Below are 17,362 nucleotides of genomic sequence, written 5' to 3' on the forward strand. Positions count from 1 at the left end.
TGAATTGGAGTGGGACACAAACATTCAGTCTAAATAGCAGTCCCTTCACAGGATTGATGTGATGGTCAAGATGAGCAACACCTATAGTCCCTAGAGGGTACCTGGTGCAGACTCAGTCTTCCTCCCCTCGAACATCCTCCTTTGTGTGGGAGACAGTGTTGGAGTGAAAGGAACACGGCTTTGCACTGAAAGAAAACTCATTTACTGACTTTTCCTTCTATTTGAATGCTGTTCTCTCATGCAGAAGGTGGGGTAACAATACCTTTTCCAGAGGGTGCTTGTTAGAATTAAGCATGTTAGGTTCTGTACTTCTCTGTCTTCATCAAGAAGCTTTCAGTTCCCAGGGGCTGTCTCAAATGTGCTAACGAGCGGGGTCAGGGTGCTGTCTGAGGGTTTCTCCCCACCTCAGGCTCAAAGGATCCCTGCTGACAGCATTACACCTGCAGAAACCCATTCTTGTGCCCTGCGCTGCCCTGCTGACCCAGCCTCTGGCGGAGGTGCAGGCAGAGAGCACCACACTGTTCCCCCCTTTAGTGTTACGCTCCTTTACAGGGGTGCCAACTCTAGTTAGCTTGTACCCCCAACATCCTAACGAGTTTGAGGAGAGTCTGCCCTCCCAGTTTTCACTCAAAACAGGATGAAGCCAGGAAACAAATCAGAAGTCACACAGCACTCAAAATTGCTCCTTGCTAAGAGGCATCTTGACCAGATCAAGCTGTCCAAGCTGGTTCCTGATGCTTGCTTCCGATGGGTTCTCTACTAGATATCTCTCCACCAGTTCACCAGACACATTTGAACCCAATCTCAGCACAAGATGGGACCAACCAGCACCATCATCAAAACTGAGTGAAATGAAACATAATGGGATCACCTAAATGCTCTCTAAGCTGAACTTGAACTGCTCTCTAGATGGAAGAAGGAATCCTTTAAATGTCTTAAAGCAACGTTTTTTATTAAAAAATTATTTCCAAAAAATTTTTAAAGTTATAAGACAATTGAAAATATGAACATCCACTAGATTTGATAACATTAAAGAATTATGTTCATTTTATCTAGGTGTGATAATGGTACTGTGATTGTTTTGTTTAAAGTCATAATCTTTTGGACAAACACACTGAAATATTTACAGATAAAATGATATGAGTCTTGTGTTTGCTTCAAAATATTACAGGACAGGGAATAAGTGGGTAGGAGTTTAACTGAAACAAGACTGTCCATGAGATGATGAGTAGCGAAGCTGGATGATGGATATGTGATAATTCATCATACAAGGCTAATTTTGCATACGCTTGAAATTCTATAATAAAATGTTTTTATGCCAATTATTTTAAGGTATCTACTAACTCTCAATGTCTTGAGCCAGCCTTAAAACTGGACCTTCAAGATATGCCAAGACTGGCTCTTCTCTCAAATTCTCGGACAGGCAAAATAGGTCACTCTCCTGCTCAAGCACCTTCTGTGGCTCCCCATTGCCTTCACAACATAAACAATCTGCCTCTCCTTCTAAACCTTCCATGATCTATCCCAATTCAGCTTTTTACTTTTCTCTGCCTAGTCCCACTAAGAATGCCAAGCCTTAGCAATACTAGATACATAGGCTTCCCTGAACAATCCATCTCTGTATTTTTCCATCTCCGAACCTTTGCTCATCTTCTTCCTACCGTTTGGAATTTCTTTCTCGTTCCATTTGTCAAAATCCTATATGCTATTCGAGGCCCAGTTCAAATGCTACTTCCTCCATGAAATCTTCCTTATTAACTAGTATAACTCTAACTGTTCTCAGTCCCAAGCTGACAGCAGCTTATCATGACAGAAGTTTGTTTTTCCCTCAAATAGCAGAACAAAGTAGGTGTTCCTGGTTGGCAGACAACTCTCCTCCTTGGGATGATGTCAGGAACACAGGCTCCTGCTATCTGCTGGTTCTACCTCAGAATCCTCTGCTTTCAACCAACAAAGGAGAAAGGGGAGAAACCACACTCCTTTTTTTTTTTTTTTAATTTTTATTTAAGACCTTTAACAGGTGCTTGCAGTTTGCTGGCTTTTTGAAAAAATCAAGCTGTAAACTTTCGTTACAAATTGAAAACAAAGTTCTTAAAAATCTCAACTTGCAGATATGAAAAAATTTTAAAACCTTTAAAAGTATATTGAGAAAAACCAGGCTTTAAAAAAAAACACATTTGTTATTACCAAAAAGAGATGACTTTAGGTAAAAATAATAAAAAATCCATGCTGCATAGATAATACAGATATTTCTAGTTATCTGGTCAACAGGCAAAAAGCAAGCCCTTAAGGTCTTTAGCTACAATCTTTCGTTTCTTTCTTTTTGCTGGAATTTCATATTCATTTCTTCTTGTTGGATGGCTAAACCAGATGATGGCAGAGACGGTAAGCCAGTGTCTATTCAGCCCCACCTTGCTCAGCCTGAGGAGTGGACCAGTTCTCTGCTGATGGATCGCTGCTTTTGCCTCTTTGCCATCTTATGGTTTAGAATTTTCTGGGCGTCCGTGTCAGAATCAAAGTTACAGTAGTACTAACGTCGAGGTGGCTGCTGACCTTGGTCTGATCTCCTTGATTTTCCTTATCTTTTTCATTGCCATCCTCTCCAAGCTATCTTTAGGCTGTCTTTGGCAAGTAGGTCCCCTGCGGAATCATGGTCTACAGCCCAAATACATATTGTGTCTCACAGGTCTACCACCTTCTCCTGTACCCTGGTTGTCATCACCCTCCATCACTTCTCCTTGCATAAGAGGGTTGGAATACTGTGGTGGACACCCATGGGGTCTCCGCATGGAGTAAGGTGGAAACCGTCACCTGCGGTAGGGCCGGCACTGTTGGGCCTGGCCTTCGGGAGCACTCTCTGATCCCTCATTCTTTTCCCCACTATCACTATTCCAGTCATTCTGCTGGTAATCACATGGGGGACCCCTGCGATGTGGGTAGCATGTCTGTAACAGTTACGATCTGCAGTATATTCACTGCCTTGCACTGGAACTCCACCAGGGCCTGTAACATTTGCTGCCTTTGCACCCTTTTCTCCTTCAACAACATCAAACTCAACATTTTCTCCATCTCCTACCCTGAGGACCTACTTCCTGGGGTTGTTCTTCTTTATGGTGTTTAGTCTTACACACAAATACATCTTCCTTGGTGTCATTCTTGTTGATGAAACCCTGTTTCTTACGTTGAACCATTTTACTGTTCCCAGAACCTTCTTGTAGCCACACTCACTTCTTAAAAGCTCCATTCTGGCCATGTCTCACATGTCATGGGCAAGGGCAAACACGTGGCCACTTCTGGAGGCAAAAAGGAAATGTCATCCCTGGCTTTGCCTTGCGGAACAGGAGGCACACGTTTTTCATGGAAGGCCATTGCTAGCCTGAACCACAGTGTCCAACCCCACCCTCCATCCCAGGCATTCCTCCCTTTTCTGGGTCCCTAGTGTGCTTCATTTGCTCTGCAGCAGTGACACACACCAGAACCAGCACGTATGATAGCTGATTCTTTGTGCACATGTCTCCTTACCCTGAGGACAAGGACTATGCTTTTCATTTTTGCATCCTCAAAACATATAAGACAGTACCTAGCACACACCAGGCACATGATTGGAGCTTGCCACATTGAATAACTCCATTTTCTTTCTACATTCCAGGGTTGTTTCTGTCTAGATAACCAGTACTAACAACAATTAGTATCTAATCTCTCTCTGCCTTAGACAGGGCTGAAAGCATCAATTCTCTTTGCTTTACTTCTATAATAGGAAGTGGCATGAGACTTTCCTGTTGTCTTAGATTTTCAGTAAAAAACTCAAAGATGGAAATGACAGATAACATGCACCCCACACACACAAATTCTAAAGAACGATTCTAAATATATCCATGCAAATCTTGGTAAAAGATGCCAAAAACAATGCAGCAAACGTCACCCCATCATCCTATATCTGCTGAAGACTAGAAATGTGAAGGTGTTCTCTGCAGTCAGGGAAACTGTAGGGGTAGAAGTGCAAAGGGAAGGTAGGGTACCACCCACCAAGTGTGCAGTTAGGTTGTGCTTTTTAATATCTGAAAGTGAATCACAATTATCGAAATTAAAAAGTATGGATAAACTGAAAATAACAAGAAAGCAAAGATTACAAAGTATATGCAAAGAAAAAGAAAGTAGTTATCAAGATCATAATATCAAACAAGTTGGATTTAGGGCAAAACAAAGAAATAAAGTAAAAAAGGGTATTTTGTTATGATAAAGGATATAGTCACAAAAAGATATTTATGCATCAAATAACAAACATCATGAATGTGAATCAATAACTCATGGAAATACAAGGAAAGGTATAGAAATATTTGTGGCAAAATTTAAATGACCTCTCTCAGTCCATGACAGATCAGGTAGATAAAAAATAAGGACTGAAAAAAACCCAAATAATATAACTAATAAAGTACATCTACTATACTTGACACCTCATACACTAAAAATAAAGCATGTCTTTTTTTCTAACTAAAATCACAAGAATTGACAACATTGTAGACTTCAGATTATATCTTTTTAAATCTCAAAAGGTAGAAATAGAATAGAAAACGTTCTCTAGTTATAAAAACAATAATAATAATAAAATAGTAATAATTAAATAAAAACTAACAACAGAAAACAAAAGGACCTTGCCATTCAGAATTTTTAAAACTCTTTTTTAAATAATCCCTGGACTGAAAAATGAAAAGAAGGACTTTTGCCACTAGTCAGAATAGCCTAATAGAGACCAGATTTACCTCCTGCCTGAAGCGACCAAAAAACAAGAGTTTCCAAGACACTGGACATTATTAACAAAGGACAGTGACCCCTGAGTAGTAGTGTTCAGGCCACAGTGGGAGGCAGGGTGGGGGGGCAGTTGGCGGGGGGTGGGGGGGTGGGCAGTACTCAGGCAGAACCAGGCCAACTCCCTAAGTTGAAGAGACCAAGGCAGCCAGATTTTACAAGACAGAGTCCCAGGGAGAAGAGAACTATACAAAAAGAGGCCTCCAGAGTTCCTAAGTATCTTATCTGCTTCTCTCCACTTTCACTGCCACTACCTGAGCTCAGACCATTGTCATCTGTCACAAAGATTCCTGTAAAACCCCTGCAATCTAATCACAATGCACAAATAAACATATGTCTGATAGGCAAACCCTTCTGTAGGGTTTTGCCATCAGGATAAAGTACAGACTTCACACAGACCTCTGTAATAAGACCTCTTACGATCTGGCCCATGACTGTTTTCTCCTCTTCTCTCTTATTCTTTTCCCATGTCACACTTTACACTCCTGCCAGAATAAATACTTGCAATCCCCTGAATGTACTATACTCACTCTTGTCTCTAGCCTTTTGCACATGAAGTTTCTATCTCTTCCCTCCTCCCCTTTGCCTGGCCAATTTTTTCAGATGTCTCCTTAAGGCCAGTTCCTCTGGGAGCTCTTCCTAACCCCACAATACTGCAGTAGGTACCCCTCCTGGAGGCTCCCCTAAGGCCATGTCCCTACCCCTACCATTGCATGAGAAATGTGTCTGTCCATCTTCTCTGCTAGACAATGAGCTCCTTGAGAGCAAGGACTTGATCGTATTCACTGCTGGCTTCCCAGCACCTAGCACAGACACTCAGTAAATGCTTTTAGAATTATCAACCGTCCGAATAAATGAACTAGAGGCATACTGCTATATACAGCAGTCAGCGCATCATCTCTCTGCTCCAAAGTTCCCATCATTTCTCTGGAACCCCTGGGAAGGTCTAGAAAGAAGTTTATGGACTGACAACCTATGGAAGGTTACCTTCAAAGCTATGTTAATTTTTTTAGGTGACTTCCATTTCCATTCTCCTAGTTCATGGTTTCTAACCTTTGCTGCCCCTTGCAATCACCTCAGGAGATTTTGAAAATATTTCTGCCCAAAGTTTACCCTCAGAGGTTCTTTTTTGATGGTCTGGAGGATAGCCTGGGCTCCCTGGTGATTCTAATCGCCTGCAAGTTTGATAACTGTCCTAAGGCTTGGGCTCCCTTTCAGTGTCGTTCTTATTTACTTCAAAACCCAAGTCAAATGTCACCTCTTTGGAGAACGCTCCCCTAGTCACACCACACACACACACACACACACACACACACACACACACACACACACACCAGAACTCATTGCTCACTTCTCAGTTCTTCAGCATTGTGCACATATCTCCAAAGTGGCAGTTTTCACACTTTATCTCCAACCACCAGCTCAGGGCCCAGCTCATGGAAGGTGCTTGACAGAGATCCACTGAATGCACAAACGCATGTGCTAGCAGATTCCTAAACCAGATATCCTGCCTGAGGTCCCAAATTACAGGTAGGAGCCAGACATCAGCATACAGTAGGTGACAGTGCAGAAGAATGATAGTCCCTCTAAACCAGCTGGAAGTACACTACACTCAGAGGAAGAACATTGAGATACAGGGTAATTGTATACGGTGACAAAGTCAAAGAGATGCATGATCATTAAACAAAGTTTTCTCCTTGGCACTTTTACAATTGAGCTGACAGGTCAGTTATGGAAAGACCTAGTAATTAATGAAAGGATGGCCTAGAGAGAGCCTCTGACAAGGAGGGCTCATGCAGCCATTTTTAAAAGCGAAATCTGGCAGGTATGTTAAATCCTGACAGAGCTGAGGCTGTGAAAAAGGCTGTTCTTCCACATAGCACTGGAGGTTTATGAATACTTCAGCTACAAAGGCTTTGGGCCTGCTCAACTTACCTACTTGCAAGCAGCCACGTTCCAGGGGCCTCAGCCTCGGCCGTCTATTAGAAACATCTAGGAAGAGTTTTGAAAATAACCAGTCCCAGCCTTTCAACTTCCCCACCCCATGTGGGTTCTGCCTTACTTGCAGTCAGAGGTGACTTAGCTATTGGGAGTTTAAAAGCACCCCGCCCCCCGACCAGGTGTCTCCAATGCACAACTAGATGTGAGAAACACTGATGTACAGGATGTAACTTGAGGGGTGCTGAAAATCCCACCAGGAGGACCATAATCAGAGGTCCTCACAGAAGTTCTCAGGTCAAAGTCCGTACTGGAATTATCTGGGGAGCTTTTAAGCAAAACGAATAATGGGGCCCTGCCCCAGACCATTTTAAAGCTCCAAGTGATTCTAATGAGCAGCCAGAACACACTGGGCTCAAGCAGTGTGTTCCCCAACTTGTAGAGAGCAAAACTCATCTGGGGTGCTTGTTAAACACACCAGATTCTGCCCTGAAGATTCTACAAGAGGTCTGCTTGGGTTCCAAAACAGTCTTTTCTTCTTTTTCTTTTTTTCCTTTTTCAATTACAGTAGAAATTCAATATTATATTAGTTTCAAGTGTACAGCATAGTGGTTAGATGGTTATATAACTTACGAAGTGCCAGGACTGTATATTTTTAATAAGCACACAGGTCACTCTTCCCTTCTTGCTAGTAGCAGTCTGTCGGACTTGCCTGATCATAAGGGTTTCCTAGGACATTTGTAAAACAGATTCTGGAACCCTCACCAGACCCACTGAATACGACTCTCTAAGAAAAGGACCCAGGAATCTGGTATGAAACAGGCAACCCAGATGATTCTAGGAGCAGGCATCTAGGAAAATCGAGCTAAGGCATGGTAAACCCTCAGAGGTCATCTAAAATTAACAAAGAGATAAATGAGTCACTGTGGTTCCTCACCCTCAGAGCTCCAAGTTCATTCAGTCGGTCAGTCAATCAACAAACCTTTTCTACACATCTGCTCCATGGAAAGTATTGCTATATGTAGGATATAAGTCAAAGAGACACAAGCCTCCTTTTCCTCCAACTGCATGGGCTGGTCCACATTATCCAGCAGACCATCTCCAGTTCCTCCCCAAGAATCCAACCTTCCATAACTCTTTTTATCCTTCAAGACCTGTTCTGAGCTATTTCTGTTGAGGAGTAGAACTGACCTCTGCTCCTTGTTCCACTCCCACCCCCGGACACACATCTGCCAGACCATTTGCAATAATACTGACAGATATTTGTGCCTCTAGTCCAAGCTTGTTTATTCTTGTAACCCCAGTAGCTTGGACCTGGTAGGCACGCAATGGAGGCTTACAGTTTATCGGGGCAGAAAGACATGCAGACAGATACATAGATCAAGAGATGCTATGATAGAGGTAAACATTTACCATGAAAATGTAGGCACCAGAGCCAGACACAATGCTTAGGAGATGGAGACCCTATAGGAGACAGAGAGAGGAACAAAGCACAATCCCGTCCCTAGGAGACCCCAGGTCTAGGAAGAGAGGTGGAGAAGGGACACCAGGTAAGCAAAAACAAGGTGTCCCCAAAAGGGACACATCATTTCTAGTTATTAATCAGAGGGTGCTCCAAGAAGAAGTATTTGAACTTGGACTGAGAGGGAAGATTGTATATTTGAATGAGCAGACCTGCGAGGGCAAGGCATCCCAGGAGGAGGGAACAGTACGAGCAAAGATATAGAGGCAGGAACCCAGAAGGCATGTCCGAGAGGGTCTTAAGGCAAGAGAAATATGACCCAGAGCCTAAGAGCAGAGTGTCTAGAGTTTGAGAAGTCACGGGCAGGGACCCCAGGCCTCCATCATCTTCACAGCTCCCCAGAGTAGCCACCAGAAGAGTCTGGCCTCCTTTTGTCTGTTATTTCTATAATTTCTAGATTTATACTTCTTAATTAATTCCATTTCCTCAATTCACACATTCCCAGTTTTTGCAACATTTCCCCTGGGCCTCCAAAGTGTATCACATGAACATTGAGTTGTCTGAGTTGAAAAGCAGCTTGGCAGAGCTTTCTGTGCAAGGTCAGGAGGTGGCTAAGTAGAATCTAGTTGAGGAGACCCTACACTGGTTTGTTCATGGGATGAATTCAAAACCTTCAAGGTATGGGGGCTGCTTCTTTTCCTGGCCTCCTCTCTTGATCCCAAGGGCTGAGGCCAATGTCATATACACTGAACAAGAGCTCAATGAGCACCAGGTAACCAGGACCCAGACCCCAGCATCCTGCATGAATTCTAGTGAAGGTGGACAAAGAAGGGCATTAATGTGTTGGGCAGCCCTGGGCCCAGGAGAGGTTAGGGAGAAAGAACCAAAAATCTATCCTTGGGATCCCCGACCTAAGAAAGAGGCAAGAGCACTAACTGGCCATGGAGCAGGGGTCAAAGATCTGAGAGTAGCTAATGATCATAGCAATGAGAAAGGACAAAAGTGTGGAGGGCAGATGTTAGACGTAAGGGCAAGATACAAGCTGGGCATCAACCAAGGTATTTCTGCAGTGAGGACTAGAGACTTAGATTCCCCTCAAGGGCTGGGGCCAGGTCTCATCTTTACTTTATGCCTTAAATATATTGTGATTGCCTGTGACACACAGGAGAGCTGGCTAGCAGCTGAGCAGCGAGGCCCAAGCCCTCTTTAAAGCAGTACTGCCCACTCAACATACAATGTTAGCCACCTATATGATTTTCAATGGTCCGCTAGCAACTTTCAAAAGTAAAAAAAAAAGAAAGCAGGTGAAATAAATTTTAGATATATTTTATTTAACCTAATCTACTCAAAAATTTTTCAATATGTGATCTATATGAAAATTATTTATAAGATTTTTGCTTTTTTCTCCCAAGTAAGTCTTTATGTATTTTACCCTTCTAGCACATCTCAGTTCGGACAAGCCACATTTCAAGAGTTTGATAGCCCCATGCAGTTGATGGCTCTCATATTGGACAGAAGAGCTTTAGAGTGTCTGATTGGGTGGCTTATCTTGCAGGTTTGGAAGAGATTAATATCCTTGCCTCATCCAGGGCCAGAATGGAAGCAGTTTGTATGACTGGCTAGAATGGTATCCCCTTCGGCCCTCACTGCTCCTGCATGTCCCTCCGTTGCAGACAAAATGGGTACACATGTGGCGTGATCCCTTCTAGACTCTTCAAACCAGTCCTCAGGACCCACATGCAAGGGACTAAGTGGTAGGTCCCAAGACTTGCTCAGTATTAAAAAAGGAAAGGCTTCTTGCAAAGACTGCTCAAGGGGAGGATGTACTTGTCTACCCAGGCTGCCATAAACTACCACAAACGGGGGCACTTAAAAAACAGAAGTTTGTTTTCTCACAATTCCGGAGGCTAAACGTTCAAGAATAAGGTGTCAGCAGGGTCTGCTCACTCTAAGGCTTGTAGATGGCCATTGTCTCCCTGCGTCCTCCTCACGTGGTCGTCCCACTGTGTGTAGCTGTGTCCTGATCTCCTCTCGCAAGGACAACAATCACGTCGGGTCAGACCCGAAAGACCTCATTTTAACTTATTCACCTCTTTCAAGGCCCTATCTCCAAATGCGGCCATATTCTGAGATATTAGGAGTTGGCATTTCAACATACACATTTTGGGGGACACAATTCAACCCATAACAGAGGGAAAACACAGGGTGCTCTGAGATTGCTGACGAAAAGTTCACAAGATCCTCGAGACCTCAAAAGCAAAGACAGAAGCTGGGAGTAGGGGGCCTATATTTTCAAAGCTTTAAGCAGGTCTCTCTTTTACCAGAGTCAAATTCACCTCTGGCAAAGATCGCCTTTTATTTGAGGACAAATCCACACTATATGCCTCACAGTTGTGAAGACGTAGAGCAAATACTCCTGTAGCCATGGGGATAGTGGAGACAGCTGTGGCTCTCAGGAACCAGACAAGTCCATGAGATGCTGGGAAAGTTTAAACGTGGTAGCAGAGTTGGTACCCTGCAGACGGCTTGTCCTTTAGAGAAATGCTTCTCCCACTAGGCATGGATCTGGACGGTCCTGTGCCATAAAACCATTTCTTATGCTTAGGCAACACTTACAGGGGATGAGAAACTGCGGCACGCCTGGTCTTCACCTAGAGCTGGAGAAGAGACTATAAGAAGAATCTGGACCAGACTGTTCGTGTTCCCCTCGTGGTGCTACTCAAGACTGAGCTTGCTGGTGGGGCTGGATCATTGAGTTTTGAGGTCTAAGGAATGTTGTGCTCTCAGCACAGAAATACACTAAGAAAGGGGTGGGTGGAGTCATTTCCCAATCAGAAGTAGATGTCCCCACTGTCAGTATTCCTGGGAAGAGGTCCTCCTACAAAATAAAATAAAGGCTGGGGCTGCAGGCAGTCACTGAAAAGAGAAGATACTCATCTCTTCTGGGAACCTGCAGGAGTGCAAGACAAAAGTTGGGCAAAAGATTGCCAAGCTCTATGACACGCCCACTGCCGGGGATGATTGGGGTGGCAAGTGACAACCAGGACAGAATAGTTGAACACAAACGTATTCCCTGGAGAATCACAAAAACTACTCAGAGAGGAGAAGACAAGCAAGACCAGTCTGAGGTGACTATCTGGATAATAAACGATAAAGTAATCTCTTTCTATGGCTACTAGCTGAGGCTCCGACTGTTGGCTCAATTCCATTGCGTTGCAAGTCCCTGAAGGCCACACCTCTTAGTTATCTCTGTGTCTCCAGAATGACCCCAGCACAGAGAAGGGCCTCAATAATCACCCAATGCAGAATGTGGGAAGCCAAGCCTAATCCCACAGAGAGGGACGCTGAGGCACAAGGGTACCAGGCCAACAAGGGTCAGAGAAGAATTCTGAGGAATCTTGGGTGATGGTATTTCTCAGTACTTGCTGATAGAAAGAGGCAGCCTACCTCCCATTCTCAAATATGCCTCTGAATTTGCCTCCCAGAGACACAGTGTTAAAAAGCCGGTAGATTTTAACAAAGAAAGGGGAGTGGTTAGCCATAAGCCTGTGTCCAGGCGAACATTCTACAGATGAGGAAGAAAAATAATCAGGAGCAAACCCCTGGACAGGGCCAATCTTTCCTGGCAGTGACCAGCTTCTGAAAATAACTTTTCTCCCAGGGACCCCAACAATAAGGAGGAGCTATTGCATTCCAGAGTTCTCCCTGCCCCGACTGAAGTCAAGGAGAGACAAGGAAAGAGCTGGGGCCCAACCAGTTCATCAGAAGGGCGCTCTGCCAACAGCATCCAAAAGCAAGAGGATTAGGCAACCTTGGTCTCGCTGTTCTCTGCAGTCCTGATAAAAATGACTGACATGGTTCTAGCGCCCAGTTAGTTATTAAAAAAAAAAAAAAAAAAAGTTTATTTAAAAATAGATGAGACAAAACATCCAGAAGTAACACCTAAAATAATGGCCTGATAAGGAAACTATCACCAGTGCGAAGGTCTAAGTACCAAGAACCCAGCCCTACCACAATCACTACTATAGCCAGCACTGTTTTCCCTTCTGCATAAGAAGTTTGACCTTGCTACCTCTGGGAACCACCACCGTTGAGACCACCAGCACCGAAATCTGGACACCCCTGCTGCCATCCACACCTGCTGTGAAGATGACAAATGGCCACCACCGATCTCAATGAATTAGTAAATGAAGGTATTAGGTGAGGACACTGGGCTCCCAGACACACCGTAGCTATAACTCGTCACCATGTAACATTTCTCAGCTTACTAAGCATTTTCAGTATCCTTTGTCCTCCCTGCTGTCATAGCTCACGCCACTCAGGATGACTGCTCTTTATGTAATTACAGCTAATTTGTGTAAGTGTTTACAATGCACCGGGCGCTTACACACATTATCTCAATTGCCCCTCACGATAAACCCTGTCTAAGGGTTTGCTCTTGTTTATTTTTCTTCATCCACGGGAGGTGTTAGGTGACTATTGATCCGAAGAAATCATTTATTATACTGAATGAGGGGAAAGGGCAATATCAGAATAAGTAACAGAAATAAGAAGGCGAAGTTGGTGAACACAGGGTAAGGTAAAGACCCAGAAGAACCTGTAGAGAAACAGAGGAAATAAGAGGAGAGACACTTCAACATGTTTGGGTTTTTTTTGACCACAAAAGTGAGGAGCCTGAAAGTCTGGATGACACAAGGGAAGCTTAAACCAATGGGGTCAGGACTCAGCAAAGGCTAAAACGACATATGCCCTACGTCCAGTAGCCCTGGCAACAGGCTCCCCACCTTATGGTATGATGTCATAATGAGAAAAGTCACATGCGAAAAAAGTAAACAGTCAGACCAGCTGGCTCCCACCTTAGAGAAATTTCTGGGAGGGAGTTTGAGAACGGTTTGTGCCACAATATAAATTGAGGTCATGAGCGATATCATCTGAATTATGCTTAATAAAAGATTATCTTGAACTTGCACACTCAAGGGAACTGTGCATTTATCCTATATCTGTTGTTTCTCCCACTGAGGTTGGTCAAAGTCTCTAGCCAGTTGTCTGCTGGTTTATCCAAATGGTCTCACATGTTGTCCCCCCTGGCACTTCTGCCTGGAAGGAGCCCCAGACTGGAAAAGGGGAGAGATTCACTCCCCCAGTTTGGGTTAGGCAGCTGTAGTAGCCTGCAGTTCCACTATTCTCCCGACCCCCACTACTGCCAAGCCAGGGCCTGCCCAAAAGAGGTTTGATAGTAGAACAGAAAATTTTTAGGGTTATAATTAAAGTGGAAGATTGGAATAGTTAAAAACTATGCCCAAGATTCCCCAGCTAGCAAGAGGTACAATGGGGATTTGAACCTAGTCTAACTCCAAAGCCCACCCCTTAATCACCAGGAGCGGTGGCAGATGCCTGGTCAGACTGTAGCTAGCTGTGTGACCCTAACAAGTTAGTTTAGCTCACTGAGTCTGTTTTCCTATGGGTAAGAAGATAACAAAAAGATCTACCTAACAGGATGGTTGAAAGAATTGGAAATGATGTACATTGAGCCTTTAGCTCAATAAAAGAACCAATGAGCGAAAGTACTCTTTCCATTTTCAGATGGAAAATCTCAGCCTCAGAGGAATTAAGGAACATGACCAAAGCTACCTGTCTTCTTGCTGTCAAAGACAGATCTTGATCCTGGGTTTTCACCCCAAATTCCACACGTCTCACTCGTTTGAGGGTTTAATCTCAGGGCTCTCCATAAGAAATTCAATTTTGTTTCATTAAGGACAAGACCATCTACATCTGCTTTGTGTAAAGAACTATGGATGGCACTGAAGAATGGGACAAGGTGAGGGTGACCCAGCTCTGTCCTCAAGGACAGTGGTATGGCCGGTGAACCGGTCCTGGTGCAAAGTTTGTGAAAGAGTGCCTTTTCTTTCTCCTTCTGTTGGGGAAATGGGTTTTGCTAAGCCAGTGATTCTCAGCCTTGGCTTGCACATTGTTATCACCTGGGAAACTTTTAAAATGCTGCCGCCTGATCCCAGAGTTCCGAGTGAAGTGGTTAGGAGTACAGCCTGACTGCCGGGTTGAGAACCTTCCAATTAGACAAAGGAGAAGTTCTTGGGCCAATTGGGACACGGGAGAGGAGGGAGTGTGGGGGTGAGGGTGTGTCAGGGAAATAAATAAAGCAACAAGGAAGACGCTCGGGGTTGCAATCTCTACAGCCCAGACACGGGACCCAGGCAGGCACTGATGACAGAAGCAGGATAGAGGCCTTCTTTCCCAGCGGGCAGCTGCAGATGTCACATGCAAGACCTCAGACTTGCAGTCAGGATGAAAACGCTTCCATCAGCCTGAGATTCTGCCTTGATTACAGGAGGTGCTCACTAGACTACACGGAATGGAAAAGTGTGACTGTAGGTACGGATTGGCCTTCCCGATCGTGGGAGACAAGAAGCAAGGCCTCCAGGAAATGGTCTATTGCAGCTCCAAACACAAAGTTGGATAAATAAAATATACTATTTTATTAGCAGCTCTTAAAATCTCCCACATTGGTATGATTTACAGCAGATATAACCAGTTTTATACATTTATTTTACATGTTTGGCACTTAATTCACACTAGCTTTCATTACAAGACACTCAGCCGTAACACATTTTTACTATGTTTATGTTCTTCCAATTAATCAGACCTTATTGATTACTCACAACAAGGACTTCTAGAAAGCAGTTGTCTTGTTTCCAGCAATTCCCCTCGTTTTTCAGTGTTATCTTCCATCTTTGTTAGTGTACGGTTCGGTTTCCATGTTACATTCTCTTTCATTCCTAGTCTTTTATTAGTGTATCTTCTGCGGTTTCTCATTCTTACATATTATTCTACCATTTTGACCTTCTTAAAATATTAAGGCATAAGATTATTTGAGTCACTAAAATAGAAAACAATAATTTTTATAAATATATCCTTTTATGCTCTGTATTAAGTACAAAATTGGTGGTATGTTGAACATTACTTGATGTAGGGATTCTAAGCTTTTCAAAGACCAGACAAGAACTCAAACATGCACAGATCTTCTCATCAATAGTTACCACCTGTATCATCGATCTGCAAGCTCCAGGAAGCAGATGGTGAAGTTAGGAGTTCGCAGTTGGAGTTAGGAGTGAGTGGTTTATTGGGGGGACAATAACTATGAAAGATAAAGGGGGGAGAGGGGAGGCAGGACTGGGCAGGGAAAGCCTTCAGAGTGCCATGCAGATTTGATCCTGTGAAAAGAGAGAGGAAGAAGAAAAATAGGGCAGAAAATGTCTCAGATCACAGTGCAGATGATTTGAAGTCTTGAGCAACCCAGTGGGGAGTGGAGTAAAGTTGCCTGTCTGAGGAGGAGTCCCCGTTGGGCAGAAATGGTGGCTGCTTGTGCCTCCACCATGCTCAGTCATTGGCTTGGGAGCTGCCTGGGAAAAATGTAAAACTGACTCAAATGCTGCAGCTGAAGGCTATCTGCTACTGGCATTCTCCAAGCTGAAAGCACTTCACAAGTTCTTTCTTGCAGGTGCCACACCCTTGACATCTCCTGACAATATAAACCTTTGTAAATGAAAAGGCACAGCTTCATTAAGGTTACTAAACGCTTGCTCTTGTCTCACGTTGGCCTGAAGTAATCAAGTGAACGCCATGCCCTGCTGAACTGTGGGGAAAACGCAGTGAAACACTTTATAAAAGGTTACAATTGATTGACAGTTAAAGATAGAACCATGGGTAACTTTTTTCTTTCTGCTTGTCTCTATAGTCCAAATTTCAGACAACGATAATTAATTTTTGATTGGAAAAAATTTGTAATAAATATTCTAAAATAAGTCTCCATAATCATAACTTTTTGATCCAAAATGGTAACACACAATTTGATAGCCCAACAATTGCTTCAAAGTAAGAGAACATGGTAATAGACCAAGCACAGGCTTTGAGCTCAAACAGTTCTGAGTTTGAACCCTGGCCCTGTGACTATTACTCTCTATACTAGGCAGGCTCTCACCCTCTCTCAACCTCAGTTTCCTCACCTGGAAAGGAAGACACCAGTCTTTACCTCTCAGCATTGCTTTATTAGGAGATGGAATGTATGTAAGCCCTCAAGCACCAGATCAACACATAGTATAACTGGTTCAAGGTTCATGTGCCCTACGCCTTAAAGTCTAATATTCAAAACGTTAGAGTTTGGAATAAGGAAAGGTTGATTGCTCTAGAAGGCACTAGCTCAAAAAGAGGGGGAGGCCTACGTGCTTCCACAAGTCTATCTTAAGTGTGCCCCAAATTCAGGCATCTTTTATGTCAAGGGAAGGGAGGAGGGACAGGGCAAGAAGTGGGTGAGTACTGTAGACAGCTAGGCACCAAGAGGAATCCAAGGAAGAGCACAAAATCTCTAAATCTCTTTGTTCCTAGTCAGTCTGTTGACCCCTGCTGATCTGAGTCTGGTCTTGAGGCTCCTGTAAATCTTTGATAAATAGTCACCATGTTGTACATATTTCCCCACCTCTTTAGGAGAGGCAGCTTTCGACCAGGGGCTGTTTTTACAAAATACCCATGCCTCCAGCAGAATTCTTCTAGTTAATTAGCATATCTATAGCAGGAGCTGTTAGCCTGGAGGCCATGGGAGAAATGCAGGCAGGAATTAGAGTCAGAGAGAGGAACATTGCACTCTTTTTAGAATAGTAAGAAACCAGTTTGGTGCCCCTCCAAACTGCCGGAAGTTTCAAAAAAAATCAAATCCACAAAGGACAAAGAATGGCCTGAGCTGAGGAATTTCAAAATAATGTCCTAGAAAAGTCTCAAAATGAGTTCTAAAAACCTCGGTAGCAGCAATTCCACTTCTAGGCATACATTCAAAGAAAACTGAAAGAAGGGACTTGAAGAGATGCGCGTACACCCAGGTTCCTAGCGTCTTTATCACGACGCCCTAAAGGTGGAAACAACCATCCGTGGATGAATGCATAAACAAAACGTGGTAAATACATACTGTGGAATATTATTCAGCCTCGAAAAGAAAGGAAATTTTGACAAATGCTACAACATGAAAAAACTTTGAAGACAGTTTGCTAAGTGAATAAGCCGGATACAAAGGACAAGTATTGCACGATTCCACTTATATGAGGTACCTAGACTAGTCGAATTCACAGAAACAAAGTAGAAGTGACTAGG

The 17,362-nt window shown here is 43.6% G+C and overlaps 1 pseudogene; it reads right to left on the minus strand.

Annotated features, from left to right (window-relative positions):
• Positions 1-2,397: 2,397 nt before the first annotated feature.
• LOC107514650 lies at positions 2,398-3,253 on the minus strand (annotated as a pseudogene).
• Positions 3,254-17,362: the final 14,109 nt, after the last annotated feature.

The sequence above is a fragment of the Rousettus aegyptiacus genome, unplaced genomic scaffold (assembly GCF_014176215.1).
Source record: "Rousettus aegyptiacus isolate mRouAeg1 unplaced genomic scaffold, mRouAeg1.p scaffold_m13_p_6, whole genome shotgun sequence".
NCBI classification, from domain to species: domain Eukaryota; kingdom Metazoa; phylum Chordata; class Mammalia; order Chiroptera; family Pteropodidae; genus Rousettus; species Rousettus aegyptiacus.